This window comes from Aquarana catesbeiana, linkage group LG07 (assembly GCF_042186555.1).
Source record: "Aquarana catesbeiana isolate 2022-GZ linkage group LG07, ASM4218655v1, whole genome shotgun sequence".
NCBI classification, from domain to species: domain Eukaryota; kingdom Metazoa; phylum Chordata; class Amphibia; order Anura; family Ranidae; genus Aquarana; species Aquarana catesbeiana.
Window position 1 is genome coordinate 141,529,015 of NC_133330.1, and position 18,508 is coordinate 141,547,522.

Below are 18,508 nucleotides of genomic sequence, written 5' to 3' on the forward strand. Positions count from 1 at the left end.
TGACCATTGGCCGACATATGGCCTCTGCACACCCAACTTCAATTCCCAGGATTCATTTCCTGGAACTTGATCGCATTCACTTTCATTCTAGAGGTGGTGATTTCAACAAGAGCCTCCTTCAATGTGAACTCAGGTGGATTCACAATTTACGAGCCACCTCACCACCTGGACTGAACGAGGCCTTCAACTTTAGTTCATTCCTCCCGGCTTCTCCTCTGGGGTCTGTGAGCGTAATCTGTGAACTTTGGTCCTTCCCCCTCTTTTTCCCCCGTGACAGTTTTGTTCATAAGATTTAATTTACATTCTTTACTGTATTTTTTATACTTTTTCATTATATGCAACAATGAAATTGCTGACAATTTTTGAATTCGTTCTATGCGGACTGTCTTGGCAATGTTGAACTACTAACTGTGGTTATTTTGTTACATATTTAAACATCTGCCAAGTATGATTATATGTCAACCTATTTAACCATATGTCCAATTCAATTATACATTTTTCTTTTTTCTTTATCCCCTTTTTTCATTTTTCCTTTCCTTTTTTGTAAACCTGCTGGCTACCCTTTTTGATCTATCCACTAGATGGCGTGTAGCTTCGTGTTCATGTGCCCCAGTGCTGTCGCCCTCGCGCCGACACCTAGCGGGTGGACTCCACTTGTGCAGCTAAGGCCAGTGACGGACCATTCTCCGTCCTTGCCTTTTGCTTGGTGCGCAAGCAGGAGCGCTCCCACCGTCGTCTCCATGACAATCGGATGCTCACCCACCGGAGGCGCATCGACACGTGACGCCATCACACCACCTGTGGGCATGGCTGCGCCACACGCCCCTTCGCCTGAGGCACGCCCCTGAGACTTGTGTCATCAGGCTGTGTTTCTCAACACGGCTGTGCTGACGAGTCTCTTCACTTGCACCTCATTGGCTGCTGTTAGTGGGTGTGGACCTCCCCCACACACTCCGATACATACTCTCATACCAGCCTCATCTCAGCTGTGTTTACACACAGCTGCACTGACGCGATTGCCTCCTTCCATTGGATGACTACTACATACAGGTATTTTAGTGCTCACACCGGATGGCATGTGGATAGATGTCCACTCTCCAACTCAAGGTAAGAACTATGCTCTGTGTAGGTTATACGCAGGTATGGCTGCTCACCTTACATGCCTGTCACAATTTCCTTGTTTTTCTCTTATTGCATACTCTGAGATCTCCCATACTTGCTTACCTTTAATATACCCTCCCCCCTTTTTTGGTGCAATTTCTCCCCACAGTGGCGACTATCTGTTTGCTACAGGGAAGATTAGGCGTCCCTTGTGAACACGCTTTGGCGATTTTGCATATTGACACAAAGACTTCCCCCGCCATTTGTGGACCCCTGCAGCCAGCAAGTGACCCTTTATTTGTATGTCTTTTACCCCTCACATGAGTCTGATTATGTAAGTACTACAACTTTGGTTACCTTATACAGTGGCATGAATAAACCACTTTGAGGTTTTCTTTGTTATGTCACTGTTGTAATATGATTACTTACCCTTATATTTATGTTTTAGAGACATGAAATATTTCTACCCATCTGTGTAAACTCCCCTGAAGAAGGAATATATAAGTCCGATTACGGTCTTTTCCGAAACATGTCAGGATGTACACACCAGCCACCTACCCCCACTATACCCACTTGGATTATCTATTAAATATTCTATAGGATGATGGCAGGCCTGCACACCATTTAATTCTCATATAACCCAATTTATTGCAAACACATTTTTTTGGGTGGGTACCAGTGCTGTCCTAAAAGACTCCTTGAAAACACGTTACCTGTACGTAACTCCGATTTTCCCTAATCGTCTTTCAGGACTGCCAGCTTTGAGAGGATAAACGAGCACTTTACCTTAGGGTGGGACCACCAGTTGCAGGACCCTTTTTCCCCAAAGGCTTGATCCTTAGCAGATAACCGGTCCAACCTGTAGTGTTTGACAAAAGGTGCTACAACCTTTTAACATCAAACTTATGAAAATTACATTCCTGTTCACCCACAGAAATCAAAGTTGGCAAAATATTTTCTTGGCCTCTATGAAACTTGAGACCACCCTCAGTAAAAAAGCCGGAACCGTCTTTTTTTTTTTTTTTTTTTTTTTTTTATTTTAAATCACCTGGTGCGGAAATATTTGTAGAAGGGGGCCCTGGTTGAAAGAGCCCTCTTTGCTTTGCGTACCAGCTGTTTGAACATTTTCTGATAGATGGAGCGGGTTTCCTCTTTCCTGCTACTTAGAGCCACCAACCGATCTGAGAAAACCTTGCCTTTTAGCAATTCTTTCTCGGAAGCCACGCAGCGAGATTCCACAGCTCCACCTTGGGACAGGAGAACGGACCCCAAGAAGGTGGTCCTCCCGGATTGGCAGAATCCAGGGAGATTCCACGCCAGATCCTTCAGGATTGAGAACCACAAGCTTGAAGGTAAGGTGGCGATTCCTGTGAATGGAGGAGCCGAGATCTAAAAAGGTGGCAGTCCTGAAAGACAATTAAGGAAAAATGTATAGGTGTGACCCAGGCCTAAAGGGAGAACACGAGCCTTTCATCTGCTGCATTAAGTTTCCTTTGCCAACCACTGCATCTACAGTCCTCAGCGTTGCACCTCTTTGTGCTTCTTCAAAACAGCTTGAACAGCACAGCTTGAAACCCCAGTCTGCCTTGAAATCTTTGCCTGTGAGAGACCTTGCTGATGCAGTATAACTACCTTATGTGTCTTGTTGCTGTGCTCAGTCTTGTCATGGTGTATGACCTGTGACATAAAATCTGTCTTCCACCCCCCCCCCCCCACAGGTAGCAGAGTTTGGATATTTCTCATTCAGTTTTGAGTCACCAGCACAGCCGTTTGTTTCAGCAAATGACTGTTTCAACCTACATATGAAAGGTAAGATCATTAGCACCTGCTTGGTATAATTGGTTAATCATACACCTGACTCTAAGCCTATAAAATCCCTGACTGTGTCTGTGTGTGCAAGTGTAATTGATGTTGGTTTGAAGCCAAAAGCACCGTACACACTAGCCAAACGTCAGGAGACATCGGCCAGTTCAATAAAATCCAACCAACATTTGGCCCGTGTGTATGACAGCCCGTGCGTCAAAATCCGGCTGTCTGACCTGCTTCTGTCGAATGAGCATGCTGGAAAGCCAACGGCTGACCAGCTCCCTCAACCAATGGCCCTGTCAAAATGCAACAGCTCAGCGGATGAGATCGCTGTACTAACGTTGCACTGTTAGTATAGCGGCTCTGCCCAGAGCGGTCAGTTTTTTTTTTTTTTGTTAAAAAACACTAGTAGTGTGTACCAGACTAAAAAGAAGTCAGACCAAATCTTGAGTCGGATTTTTGTTGCGTTTGCTCCCTTTGCGTTTTGTAAAATGATAAACAATTATTAAAATATATATTTTTGAAAGCATTCTTACTTTACAGTATTTCTTCACACTTGCCTAAAACATTTGCACAGCAACTCCAAATAGTGAACTTAGTGTTGAGTTATTCACTTTCAGATCATTGCAGTGGACAAATATGATTTAACCTCCACATACAGAAAAAGTAAGGATGGTCATGCATACATACAATTTTCTTGTACAACTTTCCTTTAGAGATTTACCAAAACCATATAATTAGGAGGTCAAACCTAAACACTTTCAATTTGTATGCACATAGTTGAAGGTAAATCTAAAGAAAAAAAAAAAAAAAAATGAAGAAAATTGTATGGTGTATGGCCAGCTTAAGAGCTGTGAAAAAGTGAAATGGATTCCCTCAAGAACTGGTTCTAGCAAGCTCAACAGATTTTTTTTTTTTTTAAACCAAAGAGCTTGATACATTCCTAAAAAGGCACAGAATATAACTGGATACTAACATTTGTATGTGATAACACCAGGGGTAGCTGGATCGAGGGAATATCAGATTGCCTTTTGGGGCATAAGGAAAGCTATCTCCCCCCCCCTCCCCCCCACTTGAGGGAACTGGATTATGCTCGATTGAGTTTTTTGCCTCTCTGGATCAACTCTGGGTATAGGATTGTGTATATGGAGGTCTTCTATTGGTTTGGAGTAGATGGACTTCTGTTTTTTCAACCTATGTAACAGTCCATGACTGTAGCCAACAGTCAACCTAGATTAAACAGAAGAATATTGCAAATGGTAGACAAAGCCAAGAAAAACTTCCAAAATTAAATACAAGCTGAAGACCAAGGTCAAATGTAAGCGTATTTTAAAATCACACAAAATCTGTGACTGAGCCACAACGGCTCAAATGAAGACCCAAGAGGACTTCAAGTGTTAAAAGAAACATTACAAATACAGACTGGCATTTGCTGAATTGCTGAATTATGTATAGAAAAGCCACAAAGCTACTGGGAACATGTCCTTTCGGCAAATGATGCTAAAAACTAGAGCTTTTTGAAAAGTCACATCAGCTCTATGTTCACAGACAAGAAAAACTAAAAAAGACACCACACACCTGTACCCATTGCGAAATGCTGGCAGAGGCCCTTGTTGCATTTTTGTGGGCTGCTTTGCTGCATTCAGCATGAGGTGCCTTGAATCTGTACAGGGCACAATGAATTTCAAGACCAACTATGGAGCAAAATGTACTGCTCAATATCAGTTGCAGATCATGGATCCTCCAATAAGTGAATGACCAAAAAAAGCGTAAAGCACCCAAGGGGAGCAAGGGACAAAAAACATTGTATTATTCTGAAGGTTTCTATGAACCATTATCTAATGGCTAGCGAACATCAAACAAAAGAGTTGAAAGATGTAGTTTAGAGCAGTGGTTCTCAACCTCAGTCCTCAAGTAACCACACAACAGGCCATGTTTCCTTTATCTTGCACAGACGCTTTAAATCAGCGGCAATGGCTTGGCATTTTGGACAGCTATTTAATCTAAGAAAAATTCTCAAAAACATGGCCTGTTGGGGGTACTTGAGGACTGAGGTTGAGAACCACTGATCTAGAGAACACACCCCTTAAAGGGGTTGTAAAGGTAATTTTTTTTTTTTTTTTTAAATAACAAACATATCATACTTACCTTCACTGTGCAGCTCGTTCTGCACAGAGTGGCCCCGAACCTGGTCTTCTGGGGTCCCTCGGCGGCTGTTTCAGCTCCTCCCCGCAAGCATTTACCACCTTAATGCGAGCTCCCTCGCATGGTGGTGAGTGCTTGCGGGCGCGCTCCCGTGATACAGCCGGCGGCTATAGCCGCTCGCTGTATCACTCGGCCCCGCCCCCTGGCGCGCCGCGTCATCGGATGTGATTGACAGCAGCGCGAGCCAATGGCTGCGCTGCTTTCAATCCATCCACTGCAGCCAATCAGCGACCAGGCTGAGCTGCAATGAGGACGAGCAGCGAAGATTCGAGGCGTCAGGTAAGTAAAACGGGGGGGCTGGGGGCGGCGGTACTGTCAAAAGTTTTTTCACCTTAATGCATAGAATGCATTAAGGTGAAAAAATTTTTATCTTTACAACCCCTTTAAACTTGACTGCTGGAGCTGTTTGCACAAGAGCAAGCCGGACTACATGTTACAGTTGCAATAGTCTCATTTCCTCTAAAGATTGCACAACAAAATATTTAGTAATAGTCCCAGCATTTGTGTACATACCATTTTCATTTATCCATTTTAAATATCCAATGGAATAAAACATCAAAAGCAAAGTCTGATTTGTGTTAAATATGGAATAGGCAATGATGGATGCAGTGCATCTGTAACCCTTGGCAGTCAACTGCGATAAATTTGCAAATGTCTGACAGAATACTGAAAATGAGAGATTTTCACTTTAAACAGTTGCAGAACTAAGAAGTAGTCAGGGTCAGGTTTCATGTTTCAGAGTAGAAGCTGAGGAAGAAATTAATGAATCAATCTGTAACCTTCTAGGAAACAGATCGCATAATGTGCATTAATGTTGCTGTTAAAGGCTAAAATTCACATTTTCCAGAAAAAAGCCTATGCAGTCAAGGGGACCCTGTAGATATTTGAAAACTGTATTCAACTTGTATCCTAACATCCTCCCTTTAAAATACATGTTTAATATCAGTACCACTGCCAGTGAATCCAATATTTGCCATTTTCAGTGCTAGAAGTACAGCTTCTAGATTATACAGCATTCTAAACTGCTGCGATGAATGCCTGGCCTGCATCTCCATGCTGTGCACAGTGGCTACATACATCTGCTGCCTTGTGACTAGCAGGCCCCTGCAGCTCTCCCAACTCCACCTACATACCAAAGTTACTGTATTATGGAGATTTTTAACCACCACAGCAATCTGTCACCCATCTCTCGCCATTGTTTTTCCCCACAGCTTCAAATGAGAAATCAAAGGGGTATAAAAACCAAAAAATTACATTGCAGCCTACCAAGTCCCCCCCCCCCCCCCCCCCCCCAATTTTCAGCTGGTTATCTGCACAGCAAGTGTTCTTTTTCAACTTCCTTTAACCACTTGTCTACCAAGGTACATTTATAAACAGTGGTTAGATTAAGCTTACAGCTGCCACTGCTCTCAAAGGCCCCTGCCAGTGGCACTCGCATTTCACCGGGAAGCTCTGGACTGCGGAAAATTGCTTTCCTGGTGAAAACAGGGGGAACGTCCCTTCAGCGACTAATGACCCTGGAGGGGACGTATGCTTCCTCACTTCCTGGGGGTGGGGGGGGGTCACAACTGCCATTCTTCTGCAAATATATATACACACACACACCAATTTTAAAGTACCCCATATAACAGGAGCAGAAAAAGGGGAAATACATGCATGTAAACATTGACTATGCCACACATCAGGTATCACGAACATTGGAGTCAGAGCAATAATTCAAGGGCCATATTTCATGGTCAACTCTAAACTAATGACCTCTAAAGGCTTTTCAAGCAAAGCCTATGCTGAATTAGGGGAACTATAGTTTTTTGCGTTTCTTCAGACATGCACAATATAAGGCTTTAACCTGTTGCCGCCTGCCATCATATGACGGCGGAGCAGTGCGGCTCTTGTTCTGGGCCGCCGTCATATTGATTGTTCTTATTTACTTTTGCCCAACACTTTGCTGCAACTCCTTATGGACCAGACCAATTTATATGCCCCGCAGCATATTACCAACAACCCCCAACCATCATACGCCCGTCCATTTAAGTGGAAGGATTTGACGCTGGAGGAGTTCAAAGTGTTTATGGGCTTCACCATAAACATGGGGCTTACAAAAAAAAAAAAAAAAGGGGGAGGACATGCCTATTGGTCCACCAACCCCATCCACCGCATGCCCATTTATTCTTCCGTAATGTCCAGGTCCCGATACAAGATAATGCACTTTCTTCATTTCAGTGACAACACCCAGTGCCCTCCTCGCAATCATCCAAATCACGATAAAATTATAAAAATTCGCCCACTCAATTTCTTTTCCCAATGATTTGCATAACTCTATGTCCCCGATAAGCATATATGTGTAGATGAGTCCCTGGTATGGAGTGAAATTTTATAAGCTTTGCGAGAGAGTCACAGGATATCTGTATGCGTTCCGTATACGTAGGAAGAGATTCCATATACGTAGGAAGAGATTCCCAGCTCCAGACCCCTGAGTGCCCGGCCTACATGGGCACAACTGGTAAAATTGTATGGGACCTGGCATACCCACTGCTGAAGAAAGGTTACCCCACATATACCTGGATAACTTCTACACCAGCCTGCCCTTTTCAAACACCTATACCTCGCAGAAACCCTGGCCTGTGGAACCTCAAGAATAGGAAGGGCTTCCCACAAGCCATAGTGAATAAGAAATTGCGAAGGGGAGAAAGAGCAACTTTGAGATGCAACGAAGTGCTGGCCTTGAGGTGGAAGGATACTAGGAATGTGTACATGATGTCCACCATCCATGATGACACTACAGTTGAAGTTCAGAGAAGACTTGGTCCCATTGTAAAGCCAACATGTGTACAAGATTACAATCCATGGTGGGTGGATTTCAACGACCAAATGCTTCAGCCCTATTTATCAATAAGGAGATCCAGTTTCTGCTACAAGAAAGCACTCTAATTTATTTCCTTTGCTCTGATGCCGTTAGACGACTTCATGAATGCCACTTCCCGGACCACATTCCACCATCTGAAGCAGGCCAAAGACTCCAAAAAAGATGTTGAGTATGCAGCAAAGGATTTCGAAGAGATACCAGCTACCATTGTCCCCACTGTCCCTCCGTAACCAGCCTTTGCATTGGTGAATGCTTCAGACTAGATCACACATCCCTAAAATGTTAGCCCATATTCTTAACCATTTCCCCATTTTCATTATCTGTGCTGACCATTTCCCATGCTTCCTCAAATAAACATGCCTTCCAGGTGAACTGACCCTGGCCTGTTTTATCAACTACGCTTCTGCCCACCGATTAGACTGCTTGTACGTGAATTGACCCTGGCCTGTTTTTTGGACTATGCTTTTGCCTACCGCTTGGACTGATCTGTTGCCCTGCTACTGTAGTACATAGGGGTCTCACATGTGAGGGGCTCCAGAAATGTTTTTCCAGATGGAGAAAACTTTTTTTCTTGTCTCCGGGTTTCCTAATTTCTGGATTAGGGTCTGGAGTCCGGAGGCTTCAAATAGATTTGGGTGGGTCGAAACCTCTACCCCTGTGCACAGGTCTTACCTGATTGGGCCCTCAGCCTGCTGCTTACTTACTGCAGCCACCCCCCCCTGCCTGCAGCATAAACTGACCACACCTCTGCCTACTACCTGCACTATGGATTCTCTCCTCTGGGGACACTACTAAAACCACAATACTTTTTTTTTACCCTTTCCTCAATAGAATTTATTTTGGAGTGTAATTTTTGGTATCATAATGCTATGCGTTAGAAATATAAGGGCCCTCAAAAATAACAGGTTGTCAGGAAATTAGATGTGGAATTTATGCTTTTAGAACACCCAAAGGTGCTACTTCACTGTTGGGCCTCTGTATGTGGTCAGGCTGTGTAAAAGTATCACACATGTGGTATCACCATACTCAGGAGTAGCAGAATGTATTTTGGGGTGTCATTTTTTCTATGTACATGCTATGTGTTGGAAATATCTTAAAAATTGACAACTTTGTGAAAAAAAAGCGTTTATTTTTTCACATTTTTTGGAAAATGAACAGTTCAAAAGACTCATTATGCCTCAGATTATATGTTGGGGTGTCTGCTTTCCAAAACTGGGTCATTTTGTGGTTATTTGTAATTTCCTGGCTTGTCAGAGCCCATTCACACAGGGGCAACTTTGGATCCGACTTCAAGTCACCTCAAGTCGCGCTACAAGAAAAAAATCAATGTAAGTGAATGGATCCGTCTTAATGCACACTACTGCAGTCGCTCCGACTTCAGAAAAGGTTCCTGTACTACTTCAATCCAACTTGAAGGCAACTTGTACCCATTGATTTCAATGGAAGTTGCCTCCAAGTCTGATCACTGTTCATACTGAGGCAACTTTACAGGAAGCAGAAAGGAAACAAAGTAATGTCCTCCACTAAACAGCCAGCCCCCTCCTTCTCACACACAACTGATAAGCTCTGATTGGCCAGTTGTAAAGTTCCCTGTCCTGGAGGCGACTTCAAGTTGTGTTGCAAGTTGCCCCAAGTCGTGCTGTGATTCATACTCAAGTCATGTCCAAGTTGCCTCCCAAAGTCGCGCTGGAAGTCGTGTTGCCCCTGTGTGAATGGGCACTTAGTGTCTCAAGAAATGATAGGTCTTTAGTACATCAGGTGTGATCCATTTTCAATGATTGGCACCATAGTTTGTAGGCTCTATAATGCCTCGTACACACGGTCCGAATATCGTACGACCGTTCTCGCTTAATAGTCGCAAGTAGAAATTGAATAGCTAAATAAAGTCACAAATTCTCATACGACAGACAAAAAAAAAAAAAACGGAAGTGATGTCATGTGTTGTAATGTATTTGTATTATATTTTCGACAACTATACTAACTAAACGAAAATCGTACGATCTGGAATCGTACAAGGAAAATTTTCGTGCATGTCCGATCAAATAATATCGGATGAACAGTCGTGATCGGCTGTCGAAAATAGTGTACACACAATCTGAATAGCGTACGATCCTTCCTCGGATGACTGTTTTCGTAAGATATTCAGATCGTGTGTACGGGCCATTACTTTCACAAAGACCAAATATACACTAATTAGGGTTATTTTTTTTTACTAAAGATATGTAGCCGTATACATTTTGGCCAAAATTTATGAAGAAATATTACTAATTTGCAAAATTTTAATGACAAAGAAAAAGGCATTTTTTTCACCAAATTTTCAGTCTTTTTTTATTTATAGCACAAAAAATAAATAAAACCCACTAGTGAATAAATACCACCAAAAGAAAGCTCTATTTGTGTGAAAAAAAAAAAAAGACGCAAATTTAATTTGGGTACAGTGTTGCATGACTGAGTAATTCTCAAAGTGTGAGAGCGCTGAAAGCAGAAAATTGGTCTGGGCAGGAAGGGGGTGAAAGTGCCCTGTAGGCAAGTGGTTAAAGTGCTACTAAACAGAAGTGTTAATTGCCATAATTCATTCAAATAAATCATTTATCTCATGCCACAGCATTTTGTTTTTTTAAAGTGTTACTAAACCCAGTAATATGAAAATAGTTCATCCGCCCCCCCCACAGTGCCCACAGCTTATAAATCATCTTTTTGCACTGCCACTATATACCTTTTTGGATGATCTGTATACCACGGTTACATAATAAACTGCAGTTTCTCCAGTGCTGAGAGTTCAGGAAAGATTTCCACTGCAGCCTGTGTACATGCCCACATGTGTGATGCCAATATCATGTGACCTGGCTAGCTCTGATCAACAAGTAAATGTGCTCTACAGCATAAAAGACAACTGAGCATGTGCAGGTCAGCTACCATGCCTGTTAGCTGGCCTTCCCCAGATAGACAGTGCAGGAGGGGAGGATCTATGGATACAGGATAAAACAGCCTTCTTATACAATGCAGAGGATTAACCCCTTACGTTTCACAGTGAGTATAACAAGCATGCTATGCTGCTTATACAGACTGATTTTACTGTTGTGGATTTAGTAACACTTTAATCCTCCAAATACTTTATTCCTGCAGTACGTTTGTGTGGTCATATGATCTTTCGCTGTTCTTTGGTATGGGCAGGGCAAGATCACTGGGAGGGGTTTTTTATTACTCTGCTGAGGTAAGTTCTCTACAGCACAAGTCTGCCTGGCCAGCCCCGATTGGTGCTGTGCCAGTCACATGACTAAAAACATTTCAGAAGAGAAATTCAAATAAATTATAAAAAAAATATTAAAACTGTTTTACGGCTCTTTAAGTCTTTATGGAACATGAAATATGTATTTTTGTACATTATATTGTGATTGACACTAGATTTTATTTTGTTGATGGCATCTGCATCCTATTTTTTTTTTTTTATTACTTTACAGGTATTAGCAATTACATTAGATACATTCAATAATGAGACAGGGGTTTCTCATAGTTGGAGTTTAATGATACTTTAATATGTTTGGTATCCATCTACTCAAGGCAACCCCCCCTTTTTTTTAATATAAAAAGGTTTGCACTAAAATTAATTTTAGTGTATTGCTTCCTAAAAATATGCATTTAATAATATCTTCACAAATTTTGTGCAAAGTTAAAAATTACAACTATCACCATTTTGTTTTCCAGGATCTCTGCTTTCAGAGAGTATACACTTTTTGGGGAATTTCTGGGGGAAAAAAAATTGCACATTTTAACGTGTGCGTGTATATATATATCTATCCACAGTAGGCAACTGGTCCGGTTAAAGGTTAAGTTTACTTTTTCCAGAAAATAGCCTATGCAATCAAGGGGCCCCAGTAGATAATGAATTGTGCAGCTTTCTAAAATGTTCTATATTTGTCATAACTTTAATCCATTTGGGTCCCCTGCAAAGCCTGGCTAAAAAACTTCGTTAGCACCCCGCATGTTATGACCGGTTGCTAGGACATGAAAACTATTGGTTCACTCTCCTGTAATGCTGGGCGTGAGCAGCCAAGGGTTCCCACATCCTAGCAACAATGCAGAACATGGGAGTTAACTGAAAGTTTTCAAGCCAGGCTTCTGCTGGGAGGCCTATGGGTATGACAAGAATCTTAACTAAACATTTTACACAACTGCACAGTTTATTATCCCTGGGGCCCCATGACTGCATAGGTTATTTTCTAGAAAAGATTATTCAAAGCTGATTTCCATTTCCATGTTTCCTGTCACTTTACATAGTCCAAGCTGGTCCAAACAAACTATTTCTTTCACCAAGTGCTGCACTAAGAACTACTGCATGTAGCTTTAGCTACATACAGTACACAGCACTGGGATCTGGCTGTGAGACCGAGACTACCTGCCTCACACCAAGAACAATGCAGTCAGTCTGATCGGCGCTCAGCCATTCAAAGCGTGACATCAGCCCGCCCCTCTGACTCAACCAGAGGAAGCTTTATATTTATTCACAGAATACAAGTCTGTCTATGAATGGCTGAGCACTGCTCAGACCGACTATATTGTTTCGTGTGTAAGATGGGAAGTCTGTCTCGTGAAAGAACCCAGCACTGTGTACTCTATGTAGATGAAGCTACATGCTCCATATACAGTGCTTAGAGATTCTGCAGCACTTTGTGAAGGCAATAGTAAAGGGACCCAACTATTTAAAGTGACAGGAAACATGGAAATCTGCTAAAAAAAAAAAAACCCAGAACTAAACACACAATTTCCCAAACAGTAACATTCACGGCATGCCTGTTAACAATGTGCTTATGTTGGCTCTTAACCTAACTGTCGAGCCGTCAAATGGCTGGTGCCATAACCGATCACATTACCATGGCAAACACCCCCCACCCTGAAGTACAGTATACTGGCCCTCTGTTTAGAAAGTTTGGAGACCCCCAGTCTAGTCCATTTAAATCCGCCAGTGCATTCAACACCATCTGCTTCCCAGACTGACAAAGCTGCTGTCCAGTTGGCTCTGTTGAGATTGGAGACAGCCCAAGGCAGAAGTGTGTTACTGGCCAGGTCACCAAGCCTGAAAAGAAAACAAATGCAGCCACCACATTTAAAGTGGATGTAAACCCGATTCATGAAATTTGAGCTGGGCGCATATATATATATATATATATATATATATATATATATATATATATATATATATAGTTTTCTTATCTCTTTAAAGCATGACCCCTAGCGGTCTCCTGCTCCGTTCTTCTGTTATCAGCCTGATAACTCCTGACAAGTTCTCCATCACATATGATAAAAGCAGATAGTTTTGTGTTGGGGAGGATGCTATAAATAGATTAGCAGAGTGATGAACTATTCAAAAGAACAGTTCTGAAAGTCTATGAGGAGAGGAGGTGTGTGCCTTTCCTCCAATCAGCTGTCTTAGCAGTATGCCCAGGCTTCACTGCACTGCTGATCAGGAAGAGAAAATCCCCTAACACAATCTGAACGTTATAAAGAATATACAAAGCTGAAAACAGCAGATTTACATGTAAAATGTATATAGGAAGATTTGTTTCAGCTCTGTCATCTGAGGCTGTTCACTTCACTGGGTATATGTGAGGGTTTACATCCACTTTAAGGATTGGTAAACTGCAATATTACATTTTAGTCTTGGAGTTTAGTACAGCTTTAAGGGAAACAAGTCTAGGTTTCACACCTAACCATAAGGGTGCACATGCATTTTTCTGTGTAATGGGCTGCCAACGCACCTCAACAGCCCCAAATAAAAAAAAAAAAAAAAGCGCATGGCACCACGTATTGCGCTGCAGCGCATCTCTATCAGCAAGGTGCGTCAGGGTGCCGTTCAGAAAGAATCTAACCAATTAGCCGGTGTTCCCACAAAAAGCATCTAGAGCGTTAAAGAATGCCCTCCAACTTGTAATGCAGAGGCTTCGACATTTTCACTGCAATCCTGTTCATTTGCTTGCTTGAAACGTCTCCATAGGCAAAAGTATTGTTGTAATTGTAAGCTAATGAAAAGCTCCAGTACTACAAAGTGTAAGGGCAGCACGTAAGGGCAGCACAGAAGGGACACGAAGAGCCACAATAAGTAGAGTGGATCTCCATGGCAACAAGAAGTTCAGCCCAGGAGATCCTATGAGGAAGGCCATCCGCATCCACCCAGAACATAAATAATGCTTACTTACTGGGGGGGGGGGGTATCCCCAACCAAAGCAAGGCCTTGTGTACAATAAAGGATGAGGCATTTGCAGCTTTACATGTATTAGGAATCTCAAAATGAGATCAATGCAAAGATTACTGTTACAATGGGTGCTCTCAAGCAATGAGAAATTTAAAACATTCCCCTTGATTTTATGAATGGCATCTAGAAAACTACTGTATGATGCCAGCTTTAAATTTAAAAAAAAACCTGCTGAAATTATTCCCGCCCCCTACTTAACTATTCACAGCGTGCTGCTAGAAAATGGCGGCTGTGCCTGTCAGCTAACGCATGCACAACGGGACAAACAATGCAGCAGCATTTAACAAGGAGTCACGTGTTCATTTTCCTCGAAGCCCCACCTACCTCCTGTGAAAGGGAGAGGGCGCTGCGCACCATTTTCTTTCCTTCCCACAGCGGGCGCCATCTTGAGTACATCGAAGACTACGATACCATCGCGCTTATATCACGATATAGCGTAATTCAAACGGCGACGAGAGAAAATTTACCTTTGCTGATCTTGGCAGAACCACTAAACGGGAGATCCACCGGAACCGAAAACGAAGCGTTTTCTCACCGCTGTTGCAGAACCACCTTCCTACGAGCCCTCTTCCTCCCTCGGCTCCTCCAGCTCCGGCATTCAAACGCGAACGCCGACCGCTCCGCCCACTTCTAGACCCACGATCACGTGCCCAGCGTTATGCAAATGAGCGGCTTATGGAAAAATACTGCCGACTGGCGATAAGCAACGCCCCCATTTTGCTGCCCTTCCAAGACGAGCTTTACGTTTATGCGTTGAAAGCATTTAAATGAGAAGCAAAATGGACTGACGGGGTAGAAAGGTAGGTAGCTCCGCCTTATCACGTGTGCCTTACAGTTGGCAGGGTGAAGCACAAATCAACATTTGCAGAAGCAGTGTGAATGCTGATAGCAGGCTGCATGCTTTATGTGTGAGGGGATTGTCTCAAGTCACTTTCATACAAGAACACCTACCTACCCTCATGGGGCAAATGCCATCGCCATTATTATTGTCTTGCGGCATTATTAACGAAAAGCGGAGAAATGTACTTTAATGTTTATTTTCATAACGTACAAAATGTGTTTTCAAAATATTTTCTCATTTTGAAATTTGTTGTCTGCTTTACCATATGATAACTTTTGATCATTTTGTTTTTTTTTCATCAAATGCGTGGTGAATAAAAATGTAAAACTTTAAAAATGGTCATGGGTTTTTTGTTTTTTTTACATGAAATAACATGTTTTCCTAATTTAACCTGTACGCCTTATTACTGCAAAGGGCATATGAACTGTAACACAAGCGAAAGCCCCCCCCCCCCATAAACAGTCTCTGGGTATTATTATTATTATTATACAGGATTTATATAGCGCCAACAGTTTACGTAGCGCTTTACAACTTGAAAGTAGACAGTACAAATACAATACACTTTGATACAGTAGGAATCAGAGGGCCCTGCTCCTTAGAGCTTACAGTCTAAGAGGTAAATAGTATTTTTAGGCTATACATTCATTTTATTGCATATGATTTTTGTATATTACATTACAAAGCTTGGCTCATGGGTCCTGAGAGTACCTAGATGTGCAAATGTAGGGCTCTCATCAGATATTTAAAGAGACCCTGTCCCCAGTGTCTGCTATTGGTCTACTCACCCGTCCTTCACCACTTCCTTGCTCTGCTCCTGTAATGGAGCAGGGCTTTCAAGCATGGGGGAGCATGTGACTCCCCCCCCCCCCCCCCCAAGTGACAGTACTCAGGCCTGAACAGCCAATCACCAGGCCCATACAGTGTTACATGGTGGGGATTAATTACATTATCCAGAAGAGCTCACCCTAGCTGCACCAGTGGGCAGGAGGTGATTATACCATGCTGGGGAAAGGGCTGTCAACAGACACTAGAGTTTATTTACTAAAACTGGAGATTGCAAATTTTAGTGCAGCTCTGTATAGAAACCAATCAGCTTCCAGGTTTTTTTTTTTTGTGTTTTTTTTTTTTTTTTTTGTCAAAGCTTAATTGAACAAGCTGAAGTTAGAAGCTGATTGGCTGCCATGCACAGCTGCACCACAGTTTGGCCTCTCCAGTTTTAGTAAATCAGCCCTATTGTCAATTTAAATGGAATGTATAAGCAGCTGTATAATATTTGGGGTTTTCTGAACTATCTTTATAAATTCTATTCCCTCAGTCAGAAAATTCCACACAGCACACAATTGTAGTAAATTTTGTAGATCTAGGTTAGTGATGGCGAACCTTGGCACCCCAGATGTTTTGGAACTACATTTCCCATCATTCTCAGCTACACTGCAGAGTGCATGAGCATCATGGGAAATGTAGTTCCAAAACATCTGGGGTGCCAAAGTTCGCCATCACTGATCTAGGTTATTAAAGCTGATGGAGTGTGGCCAGCTTGGATCTGCTGGTTAACACACTCTTTGTTCCTATTTTATGTTTCCTTCCTTACATGTTACATTTGCACATTCTACACTGACCTCATGGTTCACCCCTACTTTTTCAAATTCTATTGTTTGCTGTGGGGGGCCAAGGTTACCAACTTTTTTTTTTTTTTTGGTTTGTGTTGTTTATTATTTTATGGACAACTGAAACATTTTAGGGACACGTGGTGCTGTTAATAACTATAGTGGCTGCTCTATATTGTCCACATAGTAATAATACGATTCTACTAATGATAGTATGTATTAAAACCTAACCGTTATGTGTGGCCGCAGTCGTTTTTGGGCATGGGCAATGTGTGGACAGGTTGGCACCAACCTGCAAAACATACAGAGACATATTAAGTGTCTGTAGGTGTCTAAATTATGTATGGTCCAGCCTGCATCTGATTTAAATATAATAACAACACTGCAGTTGGCTGATATTTAAATGCAGGGGAAAACAGTACTTGTTATAAAAAGATTTACATATTTTATGGACTTAAACACAAGCTTGTTGGGCCTGCATTTTTTTTTTTACAGTATGTCCATACATTTTAGGATGGTATATAGCCTGGACATACAGGAGAAAATACTCTGTGGCAGCTTACAGCTGCTTTTACAGGAGGCAGGCAGTGTTTGCAAAGAAAGTCTTCTTTTTTTTTTCATTAAAGTCCTGCCCACATAATACTAGACTGTGAAAGGATTACACATGCAGACTCACATGAGAAAATCAAAATGATAGAAGTCTGGCATAAAATAAAGTAAATATCTAAACAAATAAAACCTTCAAGTACATGGGAAACCTCAGTGAGCTTATTTTCTTTGGTAAAAATGAGGAGTTTAACTTAAAGCTAAATATAATTATAGTAATGATGAAATCTTTTATTTAGTACCAAAAAAAGAAAGATTATTACATACTTAGCAGTCATTTTCTGTTGACATAGCTAATTTTTCATAATTTAGTATAGAGTTAGACAAGAATACAAACCAACACCTTACATACCCTAACAAATTGCGAGACTGTAAATTGTATAATATATAATTTTGAATTGCTTTTGAGCACACAGTGTGTAGAAAAGCAAAAAGGGAAGTCTTCCACTGTTCAATTTTTTATTTTTCCCTCTAAAATCATAGCCCAATGCCAAGACTAGAGCACACAAGATAAACAACTTTTGTTAATGTGGAGATGCAGACTCTATGGTCAGCTGCTATCTTGTACTATAATAAAGTGCCAGAAAAAGGATATTGTAGACAGCCCTACCGCCAAACAACGAATAGCTGCACATATCTTGTACAAAATCTTTATGTGTTTATTATTTTTTATGCTACTTGAATATGTACTTTTTTGTGATAATTTTTAACATCTTTGAGATACTGTTGCCCATGGTAAGTCTGCAAATACTTATCACATTTTTATACTTCTACCACAACTCCGGGTTTTCTGTTATTTTGATGTCTAGATTCCCATCGTCCTGGAATCAGAAGTAAAATTTTATTTACATTTATATAATGCATACATTTACAGTTTTAAACCTTAGAGCTGAATAGGCAGTTTTACTAGTTTATTCCCATTACTAAAATTATTAAGGATTACTCACTAAGGATTGCAGTTGATCGCTATACAGATGGAACAAATGACTACTTATGGTGTAAACTTCACACATGGCACTCCTTAGCGCTTTAATTTCATCTGATTACACAATGCTCTAATTATGTGAGATTGCTCACTAATACGTGGTACTTGGGTAGCTTTCACCATAATGAGTTCTTGGTTTCATCTGTCAGCAATTAGCCGATACTTTTAGCAGGTAATAACTAGCCGATTTAACCCTTTCACTGCCAGGCCCTGTGCTCCATTTTTACTCAGGTGGCCAGACCAT

At 41.7% G+C, this 18,508-nt stretch overlaps 1 protein-coding gene across 1 annotated transcript in view; it reads right to left on the reverse strand.

The window, feature by feature from the left end:
* Positions 1–15,011, reverse strand: part of ATF7IP (activating transcription factor 7 interacting protein) — a 192,471-nt gene extending 177,460 nt beyond the window's left edge. Inside the window, 1 exon segment of the mRNA XM_073592710.1 lies at positions 14,693–15,011. The gene's annotated coding sequence lies outside the window, so the exon portion shown is untranslated.
* Positions 15,012–18,508: the final 3,497 nt, after the last annotated feature.